The 26,135-nt window shown below is 40.0% G+C and overlaps 1 protein-coding gene across 3 annotated transcripts in view; it reads right to left on the reverse strand.

Moving 5' to 3' along the window:
- The window catches only part of LOC133422965 (NEDD4-like E3 ubiquitin-protein ligase WWP1), a 49,142-nt gene extending 26,538 nt beyond the window's left edge, over positions 1-22,604 (reverse strand). For 2 of the 3 annotated variants that reach the window (XM_061713032.1, XM_061713030.1), the window contains exon 1: positions 22,471-22,604. The gene's annotated coding sequence lies outside the window, so the exon portion shown is untranslated. Of the gene's footprint in view, positions 1-1,100; positions 1,256-22,470 lie in introns of those variants that run through there. The other variant, XM_061713031.1, reaches the window with a different exon arrangement.
- Between the last annotated feature and the right edge of the window lie 3,531 nt (positions 22,605-26,135).

Below are 26,135 nucleotides of genomic sequence, written 5' to 3' on the forward strand. Positions count from 1 at the left end.
GAGCTCTCCGCTCTCAGAGTGCAGGTTTACTCGTAGTTCCTAGAGTATCCAAATGTTACTTTGGAGGTCATGGGCGTTCTGCCATCAGGAACCATTACTATGGAACCAACTTCCAGTTTGGGTTAAGGAAGCTGACACCACAGGGCTCCAGACTGCGACCAATTGGTCGCATTTTGCGACCTTTTCTGGAGGCCGTGCGACATAGTTTTTTAACTAGGAGCACCAGTACAACTTACAAATCCACCCCTCTCCCCCATTTTCTTTCTTTTTTTTTCATAATTTTCTGGAGGAGCGGAAGCAAGGGTCTGTGTGTGTATGTGCCTGTCATACGTGTCTGTAACCATAGCAACGCGCAGCATTTTTAGTATTTGTGCACTGTGCACGAGACTAGGGGTTACAGTATTCAGGGGTCAGTGTCGAGTTGAAAGTGCGGTGTCGTTTGACCATAAAGTGACGCTATGAAATGAATTATAGATTAGTTTTTCACAAGAAAAAGAAATCTTATCATTTCAGACAAGAATGGCTCACTGAATTTACGTGGTTGAGATATTGTAAAGAAAAGAAAGTGATGTCCTGCATGTACTGCTGTCAGTGCGGTCCGAAATTTGCCGGGAAAACTAAATTCACCGACTCCACCACACACTTCAAACATGAAACGCTGGTTAAGCACAACAGCAGCATCAGGCATAAATTATGCAGGGACAGATGCAATGATGGAGCAAATGCAGTTAATATAGACAAAATTATGAATATGTTGTGTCAATATAGATGCTCCTAAATTTTGTGCTGGTGCCCCTTAAATTTTCAGTAAGGAGCACTGATGCTCTTAGTGGAAAAAGTTAGCCTGGAGCCCTGCACCACCTCCACCTTTAAAACAAAACTTAAAACCTTTCCGTTTAGTAAACCTCTAGTTATTGTTAAAACATGCAGGACTATCAGAAGTCACTGCAGATCCATCCAATGCATTAAAATTAATAAAACTTCATACTTAAATACATGACAAAAATGTTGGATTGCCCACCGTGGACAGCAGTTGCATTCTCATTTACCAGCACTGACTTGGTCAGTAGCTGTGTTTAGCAGAGATATTTAGCCCTTACCTAAAAGGTGCACCGCCTCGGCTTACATCTCACTGGTCTGAATTTTGTCCGTTACATCACAAGGTACACTTCAAGGTAGAGGAAGTTTCCTGGAGCTTTTTTTTTTACAAGGCTATTTATTGCATACAATTGCTAAAAGGGTCTGAAATGGAGCCAAATGTTAAGAAAAAGAAAGGCTCAGTTTGCAGGAAGGATGATCATGTATTGATCAATTCCAGCAGAGGGGCCAATGCACAGTGTGAATGCGTATGTATATGCATATGTGTATGTGTGAAATAGAGATAGGGAGGAAAGAGAGAGGGATGGGCTCAATAGATAAGCCTGGAAAAGCAGAGTTTCAGCTCCATGAGTCTATAAATTATTTCTCCCCTTATGTTTTTAATCTTTCCAGATAGGAATGAGCTCTTTTAGATATGATGGGACAACACCAGACAGATACAAGTCAAGTTATATCACATCATGTCAAAACTAGCAGCATTTAAGCAGCTTAAAAGGAACTCAATTAAAAAGACAGACATTGTTTGTGCCAGACCGAGCTGATCAGTGAGCTCAGATGGAGATTGGACAGCAGCACGGTGCCAGGAACAGTATCATATCACTGCTGCTGGTTAACCAGACACTTAAGTAAACAAGACCAATGTTACATATGTTTCCAAGCTTTTACTTAAGTTATAAAGAATGTGTTTGTACATAAACCTTGTATAACAATAATAATGATAAAGCCAATAGTGTCCACAACAACTTTTACTCTTAAAGTGACCTTATTTATTAAAATAAACAAATAAAATAAAAACATGGTCCATTAGTAATGAAAGTTTTTACCAAATTCAGACAGCATGATCTGTCACAGGATGAGGGAAAAATAGCAAAATATCACAAAACGTTTGTCCCGTTTATTCTGAGATGTCCAGCCCTTCTCTCCATTAAAAGGTAAGTATGTTCCGTACCCACATGTTTATAATTACTATTAAAAACTTAAGAGTTAACTCATTAGTGCTTTACTTAAACACAGTAACAGATGTATTGACAACCACAAATACATTAAATGCATCGTTTATGTAATTTTTTTAGTTTTTACTATAAAGAGCCAACAGATAGCACTTCATTCTTCAGTTGGAGCCACATCTGTTTGGCTGTGCAGAGAGGAAGTTCTTACATGTTGAGCATTGTAAGGTTTTAAAACAGTAACAGGATCTGACATGACGGTATCACTTCATATGACCAAAAAAGTGCAAAGTATACAGTGCAATATAGGTGTTATAGCTATGTGGTCATGACGATAAAACAAGATAAGTAAACAATTGAAGAGCAAGTACGTCTGAGGATTTACAAATACGTTTAAAATCATACAAGCTGCATCTCATGGTTCAGTACTACAGCTGTTAGGTTTTTGTTTTAATGTAATGACAATAACCGTGCCAATAAGACACACATTTCAAATCTAGTAATGTTAATGTCGGGCAGAAGTGTGGCAGTTAGCAGTGTCGCCTTACAGCAAGAAGTTTCTTGACTCAAATCGCAGTTGGAGATCGTCTATGTGGAGTCTGCATGTTCTACTTGTGCTTGTGTGGGATCCTTCCAGATACTCAGCTTAGTCACACACTTCAAAAACATAAACAGGGCCTAAAAATAAAAAAATTCCTGAGCTTGAACTTTTTTTCCGGGAGCGGGGGCACATGCACTCGGCAATTTGGCAAGCAACAAAAATTACATCATTTGAATATTATTTTCCTTTTCACTATGGATGCTTTTGATATCAAGTTTAGCTAGTTGTCATTGTGTTTGACGGGGTATAAGATGACCTACAATTTAAAATATGAATATTTCAAAGGTCATAATGTTATAAGGACAGGTGAAACTCAGGCAGGCTAATTCATTGGTGGAATTATTGATTAGCAACCATTTAATTCAGTAAAGGACTATATATATATATATATATATATATATATATATATATATATATATATATATATATATATATATATATATATATATATATATATATATATATATATACCGTATATATATAACTTCCACTATTTAACAATATTGAACAATAAAAGGGGAAAGAACCTGGCTGGCCCAGAGGAGGTGGTTGCTGGTTCTCTTGTGTCTCCAGTCCAGTCCTCTTTCCCTTCATAACGGCACAATTGTCCAGTAGAAAACTTGTGACTTTTTTCCACTCAATCTTAAGACTGCAGGACATCTTCTAGTTCCAGCATAAGTACTGGCATTGGCAAGATTCACTTTTCTGCTTGCCAGATGTTGAGTTGTTACTCTGCCGTATCATCATCAAAAAAGCGAACAAGTACTTTCATAATTTTGTCCTGTTCTGGCTGGTGGCTTCATCAATGTTTAATGAAAACACTCTTTTTGAGCTTCTCTGACAGCCGTTTTTTTAAACTCTAGTGCTGTGCCCATACCTGTCAAGTCTCACGTTTTGGCCGGGAAACTACCGAATTTTACCCCTCTTTCCCGCCGTCCTCCTGTATTAGTATTTTCCCGTTTTATAATATAATAATTTTTAAAAAGGGTTATTGTGCCTTTTGCGCCTCTCGCAGGGTTAGTGGCAACAAAGGGAACAAACACGGAACAACAAATCAGATGGATGGATGTAACGAGAGAGAAGACATTTCTGCCAGAAAAGCGAAGATTTCATGGAAATATATGGGAGCCATAGACCCACATGAGTGACAATGACAAATTAAAAGAAAATGTTTTACTTGAAGACAATCAATTTGTATATAAACTGAAAATATTTAAAATAAATAAATGTGCTTTAATTCCCCTTTGGGTTTTCATTTAGGCTCTATTATAGGAATTACATATATAGGAATGTCCACAGCATTTCAGTGTAAACAAAGGTACATAAAGAGCACATAATTATAGTTTGTAAATGATTGACAGGTAGATGTTTTAAATATCTTGTAAACCCGTCTTAAAATGTAATACTGGACCTCGGTTGGGTTGGTTGGACAGCGGGTGGCGGAAAATTTCCCTTATTTTTTTAATCCAAAACTTGACAGGTATGTATGCCATGTGTATTCATATAACTGGCATGCTGATTAGAAATGGTCAGGTTCATCAAAGCTTTTTAATAAACAGCTAACTTTTTACATAGATTTACAAGCGGTTCAGCAATAGAGAAGGATACATTATGTTCAGCAATGAACAAGCACACACGAATGTTAACATCTCAAACCCGGTGGGCCGTTGGTGCCGGTACGTCAGCTGTGGCTCCCGGTACCGAGTCATGTGCTGAAGAGCAGACAGCAGCTCCATGAGCGGCATCTCCTTCGTGGGGAGGTAAGACATTTTCCCCGCTACTGGCGCACATTTGCTTTTTAGAGCAGAGCGTGCAAAAGCAAGCACCTGGCACCTGGCTCTACAGACAGCAAAAGTCAGGTACAGAAAACACATGGTTTTGCTTTAGCTTATAGAGTAATAAGACTATTGATAGATGCTGATAAGTATTAGGGCTGCAAAGAATGGTTATTTTTATCAAAGATGAATCAATTATTGAAAAGATTAACCGTGTAATCGGATTTCGAATTTCTCAATAACTTAAACTATTTTATTTAGTTAAAGTTAAAATTAGTCCAAGAACTCCTTGATGACCATCCTGTCGTGTTAAACAGGATTTACCAGAGCACCTCTCATAACCACAACTCTTAGGCCATTTAAGATATCGAGAAAATTATAAAACGGTAAAATGACATGAAGTTAGTTGGTGTGAGAGATGGAAAGCAGAGGATAAGGTTAGATGAATGATTCACTATGGCAACCTCTGAAGTACGACCTCAGGCAGGATTCACCAGGGTGTCACAAACATATTTAGAGTATGGTCACACATTTGTAACGTTAGCTTCTCACTACCGTTACTCCTAAATGCAATAACAGTTAACAGTTTCTGAAAGTAGAAAATGAGCGCTTTCGTATGGTGTACCCTAGACCAGGGGTTCCCAACCTTTTTTGTGCCGAGGACCAGCAGAAGTATAAACAAAAAGCTCAGGGACCGGTTGACAATTTATGTCAATTTTAATAAACATTTTAGAAAAAAACAATGCATTTTAAAATGCAGGCTATCATTGTTTTACTAACTTTACAATGGTTTCAGGTGCATATATTTATCCACCAACAGGTGGCGACTCATTTTACGAAAATAACAGCCTATTTCAATTGCCAGACCCCTGCGACATTTTGCCAGCTGCTTTTTCCCCCAAAAGTTCGAGGCAGATGTCTTTTGCAGCGGGCAGTATTAGCTCCTCTCCAATTGTAAAGGGCTTTTTAGCTTTTGCAATCCGGTGAGCAACGAGATATGAAGCCCTCGTTGCAGCGACGTTAGCTGATGTTGTGGCCTTTAAAACTTGCTTCTGCAAATGTAACACGTTTTTTCCTTTCGAAAAAATCCACTGGTTTGTCTTTGAGAGAAGGATGTTTTGTATTTAAGTGTCTTTGAAGCTTGGATGGCTTCATTGCTTCGTTGCCGAGCGTTTCTCCACATAAAATACATAGTGGGTTTGGCGCCTCCAAATCGCTCGTTGCAACAAATCCTTTTTTTATATACATAATGTCGTACTTGTGATTAAAGCTTTTGCTTTTCTTTTTGGTAGGATTTTCCACTTGTTCATCACCATTTCTTTTACTCGAACAACCAGTAAAGAAACGGCTCATGGAGGTTTGCTGAGGTCCGCTCATCTCTGCAGCTGACTGAACCTAACCTGCATACAGCACCTGTGCATGGCGCTGGTCAGTCCGGTCGGGTACCAGAACTTATTGTCCGCCAAGCCATGACAGGGCTGCCACTCAAACAAACACATTTCGATTTATACAAGTTTTGGATGACATTATATGACAAAAAAATGCTTCAGGTGAAGAATATGGTGTAAAAGTTAACTTATTTCAATAATTCAACTAGAATATGGTGTAAAAGTTAATCTATTTCAATAATTCAACTAGAATTTGGTGTAAAAGTTAATCTATTTCAATAATTCAACTTAAAAGGTAAAACTAATATATTACCTAGTCTTATTACATGCAAAGCAAGATATATTGAACCTTTATTTGTTATAATTTTGATGATGGAATTGTTTATTGATTTCATAAAATATTCTCTAATTTATTTTTTATTTGGGGTTTTCAAACTGTGTGCCATAATCAGAGAGCAGCGTCTTGCTGGTGCAGGTTCTGCTGCACAGAGATGAGTGACGGACACTGGCTGATTTATGGTTCCGCGTTGCACCAACGCAGATTACGGCGTAGGGGACGCGGCGACGCGCACCGTACGGCGCGCGTCGCTGCGTACCCCGAGAGTTGAACTGTTGTCAGGAATTAATTAATGACTTTGCCCAGCGGAAGGCCCAGAAAGTCAAACTGTAATTGTAAGTAATGACCCATTATTATTAATATTTGTTATAGTGATAGTGTATCACTAGTTTGTTTGTGTTTATGCGTGTTTATGATGTTTTTATTTGTGGTGTGCCGCCGTGCCACCAAATTTCAGTCTGTGCGCTGTGTGGGTTTATTCTCAGCTGTTGGCACTGCTGGTGTTCTGTCGCACACCGGCGCACTGTGTGCGTTATGCTGTTGGTTATATGTGCTATATATATGGGATTTTTTTTTAAACATATCTATCTGCGCTGTGGTTGTGTTAAGAGTTAAAGCTGTCAGTAGTGCCCGTTGTCATTTGAATGGTGATGCATCTGCTGTGAGATTGCGTCAATCACAGCATGTCTGTTTTACATTGTGATGGGCAGGGCTCGGTTTAATGATCTTGCATCGGGGCCCGATGCTGAGTTGTTTCGCCACTGGTGGCAACCCTACTTGCAAGTCTTCTTTTATTCGCCGTATCCAGGCTAAAATGCTCCCGAACATTTGAAGTTTTGTTACCCGCAGCTGCGCTGGGACGCAAAAAAAAAAAAAGGCTGCGCTGAGAGGTCCTGCAGCAAGGCTGTCGGCAGAGATTGAATGAGGTGAAGTGAAGTAAGATGCCTCACTCCATTGGAAAAAAAACGTCTGGTGACAATTGCCGACAATTTTGATTATCGCTTTTTTGTCGACAACGTCGACGAATCGTTGCAGACCTAATTATGATCGGAACACAAGCCATTCCACGGCCCGGTAGTAACGGCTCTACGGACCGGTACCGGTCCGGGGACCGGGGGTTGGGAATCAGGGCCCTAGACATTACAGTAAATGTACACTGAGCAACCGCCGGCAGCTATAAGTAAGTGGGAGTTCTGGAGAGTTCTACTGAGTTTTGGAGAGCGATTTGTGACGTATTTTGACCTTATGGTGCTTTTCCACTAGTACTTACTCAGCCCGGCTCGGCTCGCCTCCACTTGGTTTGGCGCTTTCACACTGAGGTCTGCCCGTGCCGAGTAGATACTTTTCTGTAACTACTCTGCCGAGGTTCTGCCGCTTTTGCACTGGTACCACCTTAGCTCGGTTCTACCCGTTTTGCGCTTTCGCACTAGGGCTGAGACGTGTAGAGCCGCTCCAAGTCGGTACTTTTTTCTGTAACCATTTCAGCCAGGTTCTTTGCGGGCTGAGAAGGGACTATTTCTGACGTCACCACCCTCCGCGCCACTGATTGGTCGGGGGGCGGGGACGTCACCACCCTCCACGCCTCTGATTGGTCGGGGGGCGGGGCCGCCACACGTTTGAATCAGGTAGCGGGAGTCAGAGAGAGAGCGACCCGCGGCTCGCGGCGATTTTATTATAAAGCGCAAAACGTCTGTTTGGTGATCTAACTCTGAGGTGCAGATGTTCATAAAAAAAAAGCGATGTAGACGGGCTGTTTTACTCTCAGCCGCTCCCGGCTCCAGCTGATTTCTCATCTGCGCCGACACAACAAAGGTGTTGCGCAATCGAGTACGACACAGCAGCTTCACCCCAACCCCCCCACTTCTCCCCTGGCAGTGCGAAAACACACAAGTGGAGCCGTGTAAAGCCGCGCCGAGCCGAGTCGGGCCAAGTAAGTCCTAGTGCAAAAGCGGCATAAGCGGCTGAGTCGGCTGTATCTGACATCATCACACTACAGGCCACCGATTGGTCGGGGGGTTGGAGTCAGACGTCTGAGTCAGGATGTGACATCAGCGAAAGAGCAACTCTGGCGGCGGCTTCTTGTTCATTTTATTCAGGCAATGGCAGCAGAAGTCTGTTTGGTGATCCAACTCTGAGGTGCAGATGTTCATAAACCTGGTGGCTGAGGAGATAATTAAAAAGAGATCTAGACGGGGAACGACATGATCTACCAGGAGCTCTGTCACTTCATAGCTGCTCGTGGCAGCGCCGAGACAAACTAAAAAAATGGAAAAAGCGTCCCGCTTGAAGCTTCTCTCACTCTCATTTTTTAACTTGATATCAAACACAAGTCACAGACCCAACAGCACATCTATCATCTACTCCATGTTCTACATCTTCACACAATCACACAATCAAATATGTCACAGCAGCTTCTTTCCAACCCTCCTACTTCTGCTCCAGGTGCAGATCTGTTATGGAAAAGAAACCAGGCCAAGTTGTGTCGAGCCGAGCTGAGATGAGTAGAGCCAAGTAGGTGCTAGTGGAAAATTGCCATTAGTCTCAGAAAAAAAAACAACCCACACCAGCAGACAGAAAACGCACGGAGAAAACTGTTGCGTGATCCACCGGAAAAAGCAAAATAACATTTTTTTCAAATATTTTTAATGACTGATGTCGTTAAAAGAAACATGAAGCTTTTGATATCAGCCATTCTTTGGACTTGCATAAACTCACAGATATCACTAATGTTTGATAGATGTACGAATGAAGCTGTGAGCAGTTTTAATCGCATCTTGAGCAATGACTGTGACCAGGATGGGGCGGAGTAGAAGATACAATCTTCTTGTCCTTAGTGAGTTTTAAATGTGATCCAAGCTCCAAATCACTAAAATAAACAGATCACTAGGCAGTCTGTGAACATCTATAACAGCAGAAGCTTTGTAAGTTTACTGGTCTGGAGAATTAGGGTATTTGTCAACACAATGGTAGCAGCAACTGTTACTGCCTATCAATCCAGGAAGGGAAGGGTTAACGTTTCAGAACTGTAAGAGGTTTGTTTTTAATTCTACTGAACTGCACGTTCAGCTTTTTGCATATTTCCATGCATCTGCAGGATGTGATGTAGTCGGTCAATCTAAAGTATCAAAATCTAGTTTCCGGAGCTTCCGGTTGGTGAGCAGATGGAGTAGACGCGTTTCGCGAGTGCTCCCGTGAGTGCCAAACTTTTTAAACCACCAAGCCCTCAAACTTTCAAAATTTTTACTTTAAAAAGGATTCCCTGTTGCTGTTTTTCTTTTTTTTTTGTCTCGAACGAGCCCACTTACCTCCGAGATGGCTTCGAAGAGCGGCAAGTCGGGCAAGAAGGACGACGCTGCCGCTGTCTTAACCCTGGCGGCCATTACCACGTTGCTGGAGGAACACCGCGCTGCCCTGGCCGCCGAGTTCAAAAATACTTTCAGTCAGCTCGACTCCAAACTCGACCAAACGCGGCTCGCGGTCGAGGACCATGGCCAACGGGTTTCGTCCCTTGAACTCGCCACAGAAGACCTCAGCCAGCGAGTTACGGACCTTGAAGGCATCTGCTCGACTCTACGGGATGATAATGCTCGGCTGAAGGCTAAGGTGGTGGATTTGGAAAGCCGAAGCAGAAGGCAGAACATCCGTATCCTGGGCTTACCGGAGTCGACCGAGAGCGCTTCTCCGGCGGCTTTCTTCTCCAAGCTGCTGTGTGAGGTGTTCGGGAACGATACGCTGCCGTCACCGCCAGAGATAGACAGAGCGCACCGCTCTCTCGCCGCCAAGCCGGCCCCGGGACAGAGACCGCGTCCGGTCATCATCCGCCTTCACCGGTACCAGACGAAGGATATCCTCATCAGGGAGGCGCGCCGGAGGGGAAAGTTGGAATATCGCGGCCAGCCCATCCGGGTCCTGGAGGATTACAGCCCCGAAGTTGCCAGCCAACGAGCGGAATACAGCGGAGTCATGTCGGAGCTCTACCAGCTGGGTCTGAGGCCGGCTCTGCTCTTCCCCGCCCGGCTCCGGCTCACGCTGTCCGGGGGGGCCAGGAAGTGGATCGGCTCCGTGGATGAGGCGCGCAAATTCATCACGAGTCGCAGCAAAGCTTCAAACCCGCCGTAACGGGACTGTTGGAGGCTGCCGCGGCTCCGCCTGCAGCCCGGCCGCGGCTCCGCCTGCAGCCCGGTGCGGCTCACTGACGCTCACGGACTGACTTTTTTTTCTCTCTCTTTTTTTTTTACGTGAGTCACATTATTCCTGAGGGGAGGGTGAGTAACCCCGCGACAACCAGTATTTTCTCTGTTGTTAGTTGGACTGCCCCTTTGCAAATATTATTAATTTGCAGTTATTTTTGGCTATTTGAGGGAAGGGGAAAAATAAGTGGTGAAGAGGGAGAGAAAAAAAAAAAAAAAAAAAAAAAAAAGCTTTTCCGATTTACCTATAAGTTTTGTAATAATTGTAAGCTGTTAACCTTACTTTTACGCTGCTTAAGTCGGACGTTTTATATTTTATATTTTTGTAAAAATATTTCTGGGCTCATATCGGGACTCCCAGGTCAAGATTTGAGAGGGTATTCCTTTTTTTTTATTTACATCTACACGTTTTAAGGTGCTAATATGTATACACCCATGATACGGGAGCAAAAGCTATTAGTGTGTAGGATAGGAAGATGTGTTATTGCACTATGTTTGTTTTGAAGAGCTTGCTGCTTTTTTTTTATTTTTCTATAGCAGCTGTCTTAGTTGGGGAGGGTGGGTCGGGGGGATATGTCACTGCCAGAAACTTTGCATTAACTCTTTTCAACTCATTACTTAATGTGGGTCACATTCAACCTCCTTTCCGTTCTCTTTTTTTCTGCCTAGGTCATTGTGCACACCTAATTTTTCTTCTTAGATATTATGAGTAGATACTTGAAGTTGGTGAGCTGGAATGTTAAGGGTCTGAATCACCCTGTTAAAAGGAAGAGGATCTTCTCACATCTAAAACACCTTAAAACAGAAATAGCCTTTCTACAAGAAACTCATATTCGCAGTTCTGATAATAGCCGCCTGTTCCCGAGGTGGTCAGGGCAGAGATTTCACTCCTCCTTTCAAGCTAAAGCCCGAGGAGTTTCAGTTCTGATCAGTCAGGATGTTTCATTTGAGCAGCACAATGTGATTTCTGACAAGTTTGGTCGCTACGTGATCGTTTCTGGGAAATTATTCAATACATTGGTCGTACTTGTGAACGTTTATGCCCCTAATTCAGATGATGCAGTCTTTTTTGAACGACTGTTTTCACTGCTCCCTGACCTTAATACATATTCTCTCATACTGGGTGGTGATTTTAATTGCTGGCTCGACCCAGTCCTAGACCGATCCTCTACCAACCCCGGCACAGCAAGTAAGTCAGCCCGTCTTATTCAGGCGTTCCTTTCTGACTACGGTGTTTGTGATGTGTGGCGTTCTTTACATCCATGTGACAGAGAATACTCCTTTTTCTCACAAGTGCACCACACATACTCGAGGATTGATTATTTTTTTATTGATAATCAACTGATTCCCCTGGTCCATTCCTGTGCTTATCAGAGCATTGTCATTTCCGACCACGCTCCTGTGGTTCTAACCATGTCCCTTCCTGACCTACCTCAGAGAGACAGACAGTGGCGATTCAATTCAACTCTGCTGTCGGACACAAATTTTGTTAAATCAATGGAAACGGAAATAGCCTTTTTCCTATCCACGAATATGACTCCAGGAATGTCTAGTCTAACTGTCTGGGATTCCCTCAAGGCTTATCTCCGGGGACAGATTATATCCTACACTGCTAGGGTGAGGCAAAAATCTTATAGGGAGCGATCAGACCTTGCCCGCCAAATTAAAGAGGTCGATGAAGAATATTCTCGGACTAAATCCCCAGATCTTTACAAAAAGCGGCTAGAACTTAAAACTAAATTTGACCTGCTTACCACTCACCCAATTGAACAGTCACTTCTGAAAAGTAAAACCAGGTTTTATGTTTATGGAGACAAATCTGACAAATTATTAGCCAACCAACTTAAAGGCTCTAAGGCTAAACAAAATATTTCTAAGATTCGATTACCAAATGGCCATGTAACTACAGACCACTTACTCATAAATGAAGCATTCAGGGACTTTTATACCCAGCTATACACCTCGGAATCTCAGACTGATCGAGATGAGATTGCGGACTTTTTAAATAGTCTTAGTATTCCCAGTCTTTCACCAGATCTAAGGAAGACATTAGAAGAACCGATATCCCTGATGGAAATTACTCGAGCCATTTCTTCACTGCAGTCGGGTAAATGTCCTGGCCCTGATGGCTTCCCGGCGGAATTTCTAAAGAAATTTTCTAATTTGCTTTCCCCATTGCTATCTTCAGTTCTTTCAGAATCCTTCAGCCACGGTTCCCTCCCTCCTTCTTTTTCGGAGGCCTGCATCACCCTCATAGCTAAAAAAGGGAAGGATCCTACTGAATGCGCCTCCTACAGGCCCATCTCCCTCTTAAACACAGATGCTAAAATCCTAGCTAAAGTCCTAGCCCATAGGCTGGAGAATGTCCTCCCCACAATTATATCTGAAGACCAAACTGGCTTCATTAAAGGTAGGCAGTCTTACTTCAACACAAGGCGACTGTTCAATATTATCTACTCTGCCTCTGAGGCTATCCCTGAATGCGTTGTCTCTCTGGATGCGGAGAAAGCATTTGATCGCGTCCAATGGGATTATCTCTTTGCTGTGCTGGACAGGTTTGGTTTTGGTCCGAACTTTGCTCTGTGGATTAAACTTCTCTATTTACACCCAACAGCCTCAATTCGTACTAACTCTCAACGGTCAAAACCATTTAATCTGCATCGTGGAACCCGTCAGGGGTGCCCCCTTAGTCCCATCCTTTTTGACATGGCTATCGAACCGCTTGCCACAGCGCTCCGATCCTGTGAGGATGTGTCCGGTATCTGGAGAGGTGGCAGGGAACATAAGGTCTCGCTTTATGCCGATGACCTCTTGCTTTTCATCTCTCACCCTCTGGCCTCATTACCCCCTGCGCTATCACTTCTCAGTCAGTTTGGGAAACTCTCAGGCTATAAACTGAATCTCAGCAAAAGTGAGCTTTTCCCTACCAATCTCGAATCGCATGCTTTAGACCTTTCCAATTTTCCCTTTAAATTCGCAAATGACAAATTCTCCTATTTAGGCATATCGGTGACAAGGAAACACAAAGACCTGCTCCAAGAGAATCTTATCTCATTGTTAAATGAGACCAAACAAACCCTTACACAATGGTCACCCCTGTCAATGTCTCTTGTGGGTCGCATCAATTCAGTCAAAATGACCATTTTACCTAAATTTTTGTACCTTTTCCAGACCTTACCACTCTTTATTCCTGGTTCTTTTTTTCAGTCCCTTGACTCAGTTATATCTTCATACCTATGGCGAGGTAAACGGCCACGTTTGAACAAAACTCACCTTCAAAAAATTAAGTCTGCAGGTGGTCTGGCCCTCCCAAACTTTCGTTATTACTATTGGGCTGCTAACCTGCGCTGCCTTGCATTCTGGTCCTTCCACTGCGACGGCGCTGACCGCCCTGACTGGGTGGCGATGGAGTTACATCCAACTGATGACCTGTCAATTCCTGCCCTACTCGGCTCCTCACTTCCACTTCCTTCACTTAAATCAATCAAAAACCCAGTGGTTAAACATTCTCTTAGAATTTGGGCCCAATTTAGGAAGTTTTTTGGTTTTCACAGCTTCTCTCTTCTTAGCCCCATTGCATCAAATCACTCTTTCAAACCATCCCTTGAGGACCCCACCTTCCAGGAATGGCACAGGAGGGGTATGATTCGTTTTAAAGATATGTTCATAGACGGCACCGTGGCATCTTTTGAGCAGTTAAGTAGTAAATTCAGCCTTCCAAAATCACATTTCTTTAGGTATCTTCAGGCTAGACATTTTGTTCTTTCCCAGACACCCAGCCCTGGTGCATCGATAGGCTTGACCACAGTTGACAAAGTTCTTGCCACAGACCCATTCAAAAAGGGGCTCATTTCGTCTTTCTATGGCATGTTGCTGGATCTTAAGAGTGCCCCTACAGATAAACTCAAAGCAGCATGGGAGCAGGACTTAGGGCTTCCCTTATCAGAGGATACCTGGGAGTCCATACTCAAACTGGTTAATACAACCTCCCTGTGCGCACGTCACTGCTTAATTCAGTTTAAAGTGGTACACAGGGCTCATATTTCCAAAGCAAAGCTATCCTCCATGTACCCAGATATTAGTCCATACTGTGTAAGATGTAAAGTAGCCGAAGCCTCTCTCATCCACATGTACTGGTCCTGCCCATGTCTAAATAAGTACTGGATGGAAGTATTTCATACTCTCTCTCTGGTGCTTAAAATCAGATTAGAACCAAACCCACTGACTGCCCTGTTTGGGGTCATGGAGGGAGGAAGGAAGTTAACCACTGCACAGGGGCACACTTTGTCTTTTGCCTCCCTTTTGGCTCGTCGGGCAATTCTGTTCAGGTGGAAGGATCCCTTCCCTCCTACTCGTGCACAATGGCTGGAAGACATCATGTCCTGCTTAAAACTGGAGAAAATTAGATACTCGCTTCAGAAATCAAATAAGTTCCAGAAAGTGTGGGGACCTTTTCTAGAAGCATTCCAGACCCTGTGAACTATACTTCATATTTCTTTTGTATTCCTAGTGCAGGCTTTTGATGATAGAGTGACCTCATATTGTGATTAGTAATCTGGCAGTGACAGGGGAGGGATTAGTTTGGTCTGTAGTTTGTTTTTGTTACTATTTTATATTTTTTCATACTGTTTAATTGTTTTTTACATTTTGTACACTGGTGTATGCTATGATTAACATGCCCATGCCTACTCAAAATATTTGTAATCGACATGCAGCATTTCACCTTTTTTTACTCTGTGAAAATTCCAATAAAAAGATCTTGAATTAAAAAAAAATCTAGTTTCCAGTTGTTTTTGATTTTCTTTTGTGCAAGTGTAAAGAAAAAGCGACTACTGCTATGTGTGTACATAAACAACACTTCACCTCCATTTCAAAACAATGTGAACAAGAAGGGATGAAGTTACTGACACAAGTCCGTTAGCCTAACACCTCCATACATATGAATGCATGTACGCACGCATGTGCAGCTGAAAAGTTACACCCTTCTTAAATAGCATAGACTTCAATTCAGAGAATTAGAAAAAAACATCTTATTAAAATTCCCAACAACACAGGCGAGGATAACTTTCATTTCCAAGGCAGCATGGGAGACATTAATTCAATAATCAAACAATAGCTCAACCTTAAAAGGCCCCAAAAAATTACCGAATATCCTGGGGTTTTTTTTCCAATTGCATAACACACATTTATCCGGGCTCAATGACATTACAAATTGATTAATTACACTTATTCAGTTTACAGCAGAACCATTTTCTGGATGCAAAAAACAATAACTGGGCCTAGAGACAGACATTCAGTACGTTTACATGCACTAAGAGAAAGCCAAATTACTGCCTTACTCCAACTGATATAAAAGTTTTAAAAGTCATGAATACACCTCAGTCGGGTTGTAGTTGAACCGAACTGGAGTTCTTGAAATCGAGCTATTAAATCCAGATAATGAGGTTCTGACTCGAGCTGTTCCAGCACGTATACGCAAACCACAGTTAGCCCAGCTACTGACTGGCCTGGGAATCCCTCTGACGAGACCACAGAAGCCGGAATAACAACAGCCAGGGCTTGACAACAACACAGTAGCAGAAGAAGAAAAGTTTGCGTGCTTCTTAGTTGCAACACGATCAGGCTTAGTGCGTATGAAATGCACAGAGCTGCTGCATCGTGGGGGTCCATATCTCGCGTGTTATTGTCCTCCTTCTACGTCTGCTTCAAATCTGCCACATTTATTTACTAACTGTTCTAACCTCAATAATTCAATTATCTTCCCATGCATCTATGCTTGGATTCTCGGAAACTCCAGTCAAATCCTTAGTTCGATTGTTGCCAATAGCTTGAACATACTGCACTGAATATTGTCAAGTATTGGCTGACCGAGAGATATGAGGCATTTCTTATATACCATATATATACATACATATATATATACATACACACACACACGCACACGCACACGCACACGCACACACACAAAATCTGAGTAAACTTTATAAAGGTATCTCAAATTTTGTCCAATAACTTCTATACATTTCTTAAAATTATGAGCAAGAGTTAGTGCTAGACTTAATGCAACTTGTTTCTTTTATACAGGACTTCCTGGTCTTCAGGTTATCTTGAATTGAGCTGAACTGAAATGAATGTGAGCATGAATTTATGTGTGTGCTCGCATCTTGTGTGAGTAAGAGAGAATGAAGAACTAATGTGCGTGTGTGTTTGTATTGTTATAATAACATGAGCTTCACATTAAACCACAGTACCGACATTTTGATGAGGATAAGATGTAGAAATGGACGGTTTTTGTTTCAAAAAGGAATAAACCTGTCACCATGAAACTTTTACAGACTACAATTTAAAAAATATTACAAGGAAAGAAACACTCATGCATTCGATGGTTCTGCCCTCATTGCCCAGTATTTGTTGGACAACTAGTTTTCTAATTTGAAAACAAGCTTTGAACACGAACCACTTGCGAACCACAATAATCCCTGGAGAACAGATGCACTGACTTAACCGCAAACTGAAAATCTAATTATTGTTCAGAAGACACTGAAATTAGAACCAATTTTTTAACATCTGTACAAATAATTCCTCTCTCATATTTAATAGCGCACAAATCAGTGAAAATGACACTGAGGTATCAGCCTAGTAATTTACTGCCATGCAACTCAAGACTATAATATATATTCCATCCTAACATCATTACTGATGTAGTTAACAGATGATATCAACCGCTGTTTTGTTTTATGAAGAGAATGAATATTACAGATATCATTTTATGGCTTGGCAATTAACTGAAAATGAATCAAAACAGACATTTAAAACCTATAACCAACAGTTAATTAATGTTCGTTCACTCGTTATTACCACCCCAGAAGTGTGTATGCGCGTTCACGTGCTGCTCCAAAAATATACTACCGCTGGCGCTCCGTCTGTAGTCACCGCGCTTTGAAGCAACATGAAGGGTAACTCAGTGATGGAGATAAGCTAACGAGATCTTCTAGCAACAAAAAATTATGTGTCTGTCTCTCGGACACATTTTGGATTTACTGAAGATGACACACAAGTAAAAAATACTGTACATAAAATGTAAACACTGTCCAAAAAATGTCCATTAATTAAAACTGACCAACTTATTTTAGCACCTGCAACTTAATCACGTCACATGACCTAACGATCGCCACACAGCAGCTCAATGCATGATTGAGCGCAAACGCTTCTGGCCAACTGTCATCATGGCTGCAATTATCTCTGCTTTCCACAGGCGATCTACCAGCCGTCGTTTTAAGGTGCTTTCTGTTTGTCAGAAACGCAGGTAGAAGTGTATTTCACAGCTGAAGGCAGTGATGATGAGTTTTTCCTCCATTGACCTCCAATGTGTGTTAAAAAATGAACCTGCTATTGCTTCTGACTGGCCTCAGTGTACGAGTTCAGGGCTCCAGACTGCGACCAAATGCTCGCATTTTGCGACTAAAATTTGAGTATGTGCGACTGAATTTCATGTCCACTCGCACACGTGCGACCAGTAAATTTGCCAGTGTTGTTTTTTTTGTTTTTTTTTTTACACGTTAAACGTGGAAGGGGTGCCTCAATGAACCCCCATATTTGCAGGCCAATGAGTGTGAAAGGGAATGAGTTGGGGGATCTATTTATTTATTTTTTTTTTTCGTTTAATTTCACCAGCTCAAAGCAGGTATTACGCCCGGACCACATTTAATGCGACACAACGCACTGCGCCGCGCACATAAAGTTAGAAGAAAGAGATGGCGGGTATGTTTGGTTTTAGTAACATCTTGCTCAGGCAATGAGTCTGCAATGGCCCAGATGGGAGACACATGTAGCTCAGTGCTTAACTTTTATTTTTAATCCACTCTATATTCTTCTGGTTGTTCTCTGATATGTTCCCCTAAAGCCTGAATTATGGTTCCACCTTAAATCGACGCAGAGCCTACGCCGTAGCCTACGGCGTAGGCTCTGCGTTGTTGTAACGCGGAACCATAAATCAGCCTTCACCCGGTACATACATAGGTTTCTCTAAACATCTGTCCCCGCTACAGTTTTAACTAAAAGAAAATGTGCTCCAATACAGCAGGTCTCATAATTTTATTTTGAACACTGCCAAAACTCTAACTTAAAACGTAACCAGAACTTAAAATTTGCTTGACACAAATGAAAGTTAAATTTTAACACGTGGGAAAAACACCTAACCTTAAGTGATGTGTGTTATCAGGTGTAATGGCATTTTTAGGTTAGAAATAAGAATATTTCTTGGTAAGATCCTTAGTTATTTGAGTGAAGGCAGTGAATTTGGTCAACTTGTGTAGGTTCAGGGTTTTAGTAAAGACACAAGTAGGGAAATGTTATTGGCCAGTACCCCCAATATTTGTACATTTGTTAAGTACTGTGTTTAACAGTTAAATTCATGGCTGAAAGGTTACCAAGCACTTTTTTATCATGTGAATGTATGTTTTTTTTATATATAATGACAGCAATGGTGCTCTCAGTTTACGTTATGTTGCGGCATCTTTAAAAGTGCACAATAAAATGTAACACTGCATTTGAAACAGCACATTGTGGTAATTCATTAATCTATTATGAAATACGTATTACTAATACACTGAAATGTAGTAGAAATGTAAAAATTTGGTTAGCGTGTCGATAAACGATGTGCGCTCCTAAAATTTCTGATTGTGCCCCTGAAAATTTTCAGTTAGGGGCTACTGTGCTCCTAGTGAAAAAAGTTAGTCTGGAGCCCTGGAGTTCATTGGTTAGACTAGCTGCGTAGACTCATTGCTGCTGCGTGAATCCAGCTGTCTGTTTTTTCAGCAGTGCTCTACCATTTACATCTAATATTTTTGCATTTTTAACATTTTTTTCTATTAGAACTTTTGCGCATGCTATTTTTAAATGTTTGTTTACAAAAGATGTAACTCATTGCATTCTACTTCTCGCATGTCATTAGTTAAATTAAAAAAAAATTTCTGCAAAAGGTTTAAGTTATTTTCTACTTTGTATATGGTGTTGCTTAAAAATTGGTTTAAAAGAAATGCAAAGTTATTTATTTTCTACTCTTTAAGGAAACTTGTATCTAAGGCTTTGATAAATAAGCCTAAATAGTTCATTTGTATCAAACTTTTTAAAATAATTTTGAAACCACAAATTTCTGTACACCATTTAGAAAAATATGCCATGTTTAGTAGTTGACCGTATATACAGAGCAAACCTGACAGCAAACTCTTATATATACTTATTATACGCAAAAAAATGTGTTAATGAATCATAATCAAGGTAAAACTTCCAACTAATTATGATGTTGCTGTCATAATAAATAATAATCGCCCAGCCCTAGATCATTTATATCGTGACGTCTACATTATTTAAAAAAAACAATAACTTAAGTTTCTTTTTCTTAAAAGGCAATATACTGTATATTTGTCATGATTTATTTCCCTTTAAAATTATAGACAAGTTTGATTCCTTCTTCATCAAGATGGAAAAAGGTGTAGAGTATTTAATTTTCTGTTTTAAATTCAATTTTCAGTAACAAGCATCATTGCTGCAGGTAGAAAGACTTTGCAAGGATCCCTGAAGCCAAACGTTTGGACGCCCCCAGCTCATATAATTGTGAAGGTGTGTCCAATCTTTTGATGACACTGTTCCCCTGAAGTATTTACAGAGGAAGGGTCTCCGCTGACAGCTCTTATCTTCAAGACCCTGTTTACTTGAGAGATGCATGCCCAGACCAGGGTTCATACACATTTTAACCAACAAATTTCCATTACTTTTCCATGACTTGGCAGCAAGTTTCCATGACTATACATGACCTCTAAAACATCAATGTATGAATGAAATATAGGAATAAAACTATGTCAAAAGTCACCAAAGTGGAGATCTAATGACAATTATAGTTTTATACAAAATAAACATTTGTTTAAACTAACACTCATATACCAGCAATATGTTGTAGTATATGTTGTATAGTAATCTAATACTGCACATTCACATTAAAGAACAAATAACTGACAAAATTCACGAGGCATAAATGTTTCTGAGGTAATAGGGTCTGAAAAATGAATAAGCACTTTTCGATACGAAATATTTATTGATCAATTTTAAATCTACCTTATAGGCTGTTATTACTAAATGTTATCATTAAGTGAGAAAAAATAAATTCCATGACTTTTCCAAAACTTCTGTGGTGAACTTGTGTTTCCAAAACTTTTCCAGGCCTTGAAAATGATATTTTCAAATTCCATGACCTTTCCAGGTTTTTTCAAAACGTATGAACCCTGCCAGACAGATTCCTAAAATCACACAACAACAACATCTAAAAGGTAAACAACATAGCTGTCAGAAATCAAAGTTAAGCAAACATGAAGTAGAGGATAAGAAACAAGCAGATTGATCCCACTTTCAAACCATCTTTAAAAACTCGAGCAACAAAACCTCTGACGTAATAAAAAGTCAAATAATTCATCACAACACAACAACTTTGACGAGGTTAATGCAGATTCCTCAACTTTAGTTTCCTTAAATTGCATTTGAAGACTTTTTTTGGATTGACCAATGGGGAAGCATCCGCACGCTGCGGGATGTTTGTGTCAAAATGATTCAATGAAAAAAAAAAACACTTCAAAACTTTTTTCACTTCACTCAAAAAAAAAAATCACTTGAATCGAAAAAAAAAATTTAATAAAAAGTGTTCAAATGCAATTTTTTTGGTCTCAAATATTTTTTTGCATTCAAACACTTTTTGTCTTTGATTGAATTCTTTTTTGATTGAAGTGACTTTTTTTTTAATTGAAAATATATTTTTTGATTGAAGCAATCTTTTTTTTTATTGAATAATTAAGACAGAAATCTACCTCCATATTACCTGTTGACCAACAAAGTTAGAGAAATATCGTTTAAAATAATTCATAGATTTTATCCTTCTAATGATCATATTGTTAAAAGGTTTAAAATAGACATTGATGTGAAATCTGCTTTCTGTTCTGTAAATATTGAAACAATTACTCGCTTATTTTGGCTCTGCCCCATTGTCCAAAACCTCTGGATTGATATATGTAATTTTATTGATGTTTTGGGAGAAATCTCTGGTTCGAGAGCGGTCGGCTGTGCAAAAATTTGTTCTTCCTTCAATTGATGACAATATTGAAGAAGAATTTAAGTTGTTTTGGAGGGATGTGCTGTTTGGACTCTCTGACTTTGACAGGATGAAGGCAAAACCCAATGAAACATTCACTATTAACCTCATCATACTGTTGGCAAAATTTCACATTCACAAATTTACACAAAACGTATGAACCCTGCCAGACAGATTCCTAAAATCACACAACATCTAAAAGGTAAACAACATAGCTGTCAGAAATCAAAGTTAAGCAAACATGAAGTAGAGGATAAGAAACAAGCAGACTGATCCCCCCACTCAAACCATCTTTAAAAACTCGAGCAACAAAACCTCTGACGTAATAAAAAGTCAAATAATTCATCACAACAACTTTGACGAGGTTAATGCAGATTGCTCAACTTTAGTTTCCTTAAATACTGCTGGTTCACCAGCAGCTCTGGATGCAGGACACTTTAAGGTAAAAGGTAAACCGTCCTGGCAGCATCACAAACAGCGTGTCAGATGCAGAGTTGATGACTTTTAACTCATGTGGAGGAAAAAATACAGTCATAGCTGCATTAAGTTAGCCCCCTTGCTACAGGTCAAAACACCTCTATCAGAGTATTACAGTGCTGTTACAAGTAGCTGCCCTTTTAACTACCGTGCTGTCTAACTGCTCAAACGGACAGTGATATTCGCACACATGATGAACTCTTAGGGAGTATTTTAACCCCGGATCGATGGTTTGTATCACATTAGGCTGATTTATGGTTCTGCGTTACATCGACGCAGATCCTACGGCGTAGGGTACGCGTAGCCGCGTAACCTACGCCGTACGCTCTGCGTTGGTTTAACGCAGAACCATAAATCAGGCTTCATAGCTTAGCCAGATTAGCCAGATTAGCCCGCTAGCCGCTAGCCGCTAGCAGTCCTTCATCCCGGACTAAATCCTGCAGTCCGGCTCAGTACGGACCACAGCGTGGTTAATCACGTTCGGCGCGGTGGGACAGGGGTCCGTGCTGCGTGCAGCTACCTGGCGGGCCGTGTGGCGGGGTGCTGCGGTCGCTGAGAGCCGTCCGGGCCGCTGGTTCCGCTACGGCGCTGCTGCCATCTCTGCTGCCGAGCGCGTCCCCGCGGCGGCGCGTCCCCGCGGCGCGCCCCCGCGGCCGGGCCGGAGCCGCGGGGACGCGGGGGCGCGCCGCCACGAATACTGCTGTGTAATAACAACACCGAACTGGCTCTTACCCTATGGAAGTAGATTTGTGTCTTAATTATTCAATCAAAAAAAAGATGGCTTCAATCAAAAAATATATTTTCAATTAAAAAAAAATCACTTCAATCAAAAAAACTTTTTCAATCAAAGAAAAAAGTGTTTGAATGCAAAAAAATATTTGAGACTCAAAAAAATGCATTTGAACACTGTTTTTCTTTGATTGGAAATGTTTTCTTTGGTCTGACCTCACCCCTCATTGCAATACCTAAACTACCAATTCTAACTCTAATAATCACTCCTGGCATTATCATGATATATTGTTTAGTGTATTATTATATTAAGTTATGAAATCTCATGGGATGTTAAACTTTAGTATTATTATATTGTTATATATTATAGTATGGTGATATAATTTGGTAATATGTTATAATATTTTATAAAAATTATGTTATATTAGGATATTACTATATTATTATGCTATATTTGTTATATCGTGTTACACCACTCTATATGATAATTATTTATTTGTTAAACTTATTTACTCTCGAATTAATATTGTCAATTTATGTATCTACTTTCATCACCTTATTTACACAGACACACACACACACACACACTGATGTCGTCTTTTGTCGTTGTTTGCACTGTATGTTAAAGGAGCATGAGGCAGGATTGAGGCAGGATTTATGAAAAAAATGCGTATACGTTTTAAGTTTTCTAGTAATAATGTCAGATGAAGCGTTCCAAACCAAAAAGAATGAGCCCTCTAGTGTATCTCTCCGTTGCCTTGAACAGGCTGTGTGCTGCAAAATGTGCTGCAATTCTGGACTGGAATTTCCCGCGCTGGGCTGCAGATGTGACGTCACATGACGCTGCATGCGCGTTCTCCCCGTTCTCCCGTGCCGGCTTCGCTGTTGGCTGCAGTAACCCCGACGGTCGTCGTAGCGCTAATGAGTCTCATTTCTTATTCTTGCCTCAAGCTCCTTTAATAAATAAAAAAAATAAATAAATAAGGAAATGTTTTCTTTGATAGAAGTGAAGTTTTTTTTTTGAAAAAACTTTTTTGATTGAAGTAGTGTTTTTTTGTGTTTGGGCCATATTATGGGTAGGACATTTGTGTCTTTATCATTTAATCAAAAAAGAAGTTGCTTCAAAAAGAAAAGAAATATTTTCAATGAAAAAAAAAACACTTCAATAAAAAAAAAAACTTTTTCAATCAAAGAAAGTGTTTGAATGCAAAAAAAATATTTGAGACCAAAAAATTGCATTTGAACACTTTTTTGGATTGACCAATGGGGAAGCATCCGCCCACATTGATGTTTGTGTCAAAATGATTCAATGGAAAAAAAAAACACTTCAAAACTTTTTTCACTTCACTAAAAAAAAATCACTTAAATCGAAAAAAACATTTTTTTCTTTGATTGAATTTTTTTTTTGATTGAAGTGACTTTTTTTTTATGGAAAATATATTTTTTGATTGAAGCAATCTTTTTTTATTGAATAATTAAGACCAACAAAGTTAGAGAGATATCGTTTAAAATAATTCATAGATTTTATCCTTCTAATGATCATATTGTTAAAAGGTTTAAAATAGACATTGATGTGAAATCTGCTTTATGTTCTGTAAATATTGAAACAATTACTTGTTTATTTTGGCTCTGCCCCATTGTCCAAAACCCCTGGATTGATATATGTAATTTTATTGATAACAATATTGAAGACTAATTTAAGTTGTTTTGGAGGGATGTGCTGTTTGGACTTTTTTTTTGTTCTTTTTTTTTTTATTATTTATTTATTAACATACAGTGCAAACAACGACAAAAGATGACATCAGTTTGAGTGTGTGTGTGTGTGTGTGTGTGTGTGTGTGTGTGTGTGTGTGTGTGTGTCTGTGTGTGTGTGTGTGTGTGTGTGTGTGTGTGTGTGTGTGTGTGTGTGTGTGTGTGTGTGTGTGTGTGTGTGTGTGTGTGTGTGTGTGTGTGTGTGTGTGTGTGTGTGTGTGTGTGTGTGTGTGTGTGTGTGTGTGTGTGTGTCTAAATGTTGACTACATTTGGATTCAATGGGACATTAAAGGCAACTCATTTGAGGAATCTGCTGTATAGAAGCAAAGACTCCCAGCAAGTGTTATTACAATACATTTATCATGTACAATACATGTACAATACAATATATTGTATTTATATTGTAAAAAATATGATAACAATTGTGAAAAAGATATCAGAATTTTCTGAATAAAACTTGATCATTTTTATGGTTTGAAAATAAACCAATTTAAATTTTAAATAAAAGTTGGACAGTCTTTCTTTTGTGAAATGGCCCTTAAAACTCAAGTCCTCTGTTGACATGACATTTTCTCCACCGCTTGTCTGCAATTGATCAACAATATAATATGAATATTTCTGTTCTTAAAAAAAACAAACCTCTATGATGTTATGTCACGTTTGAACAATGTGCTGTCACCACACTACAATGTAAATACTTAATGTATGTTGTTATGAGATGATAAATATGTATATTCTTATAATGTGATCATTATATTCATAATGATTAGTGTACAAGCATGATAAAGAATGTGTTAGAATATATAACTTTGCGTTATAACATGATATGGCATTATTTTTCTTTGGCTGGGGTGACAGCTCCATGCTTCCGTACATTATGTTATTTTGCTACAGACAGTCTGCAGAACGATCAATAACCAAACTATTATTTTGCATTCATTGAAGAAGGCACTTCACTTAATAACAGATGTGCTATGTTGTCATCCAGAGGGTGTGCTCGTTTTCCTACTGCAAAGCTTGGTATATTTAAGATCTAATTGCAGGCATTAAAAAAGTAAGTTCATTACAATACAAAGGTTATCGCTTTTAACACATTTTTACAGATATGTGAAGCTGCGTATACAGATAAAGTTGATGAACATTGAAAATGTCCCTTTTTCAATCATCCAGCCTTGTCCATAGTTGTTTCTTCCAAATAAAAGTCATGGGGGTCTTCATGTACCTATCCCAGCTAACTTCATACAAAAGGTGAGGTGCATCTTAACCAGGGCATCACATATAACCAAGCAAAACCAGTTCATCTAACATACAGAAAACAAGCATACAGGGAGAACGCGTAAACTCCACACTGAAAGGTACCAGCTGTGTTTTTGAACCAGTTGCTGTAAAACCACCAAGCCCTATGTTGCCATGGAAACACAAATAGCAGTTCAATTTTATACAAAACCCCATTCTTCTTCTTCTTTCTTCTTCATGAGGTGCAAATTTGACTCAACTGGTGATTTTTGGACTATGGACTTCGGGGAATTGGCTCCATGTGTGTCATTTGCATTTTAAAGACGCTGCAACAAGCCTGCAACATGTAGTCAAAGAAAGTCTCAAACAAAAGGAAACAACCATGTGTAAGACTGCAAAATCAAAACAAATCTATCATGGAGATAAAAGGAACATTAATTTGGTACTTCTATCCTTAGGAACATGAAA

The sequence above is a fragment of the Cololabis saira genome, chromosome 22, assembly GCF_033807715.1.
Source record: "Cololabis saira isolate AMF1-May2022 chromosome 22, fColSai1.1, whole genome shotgun sequence".
NCBI classification, from domain to species: Eukaryota; Metazoa; Chordata; class Actinopteri; order Beloniformes; family Belonidae; genus Cololabis; species Cololabis saira.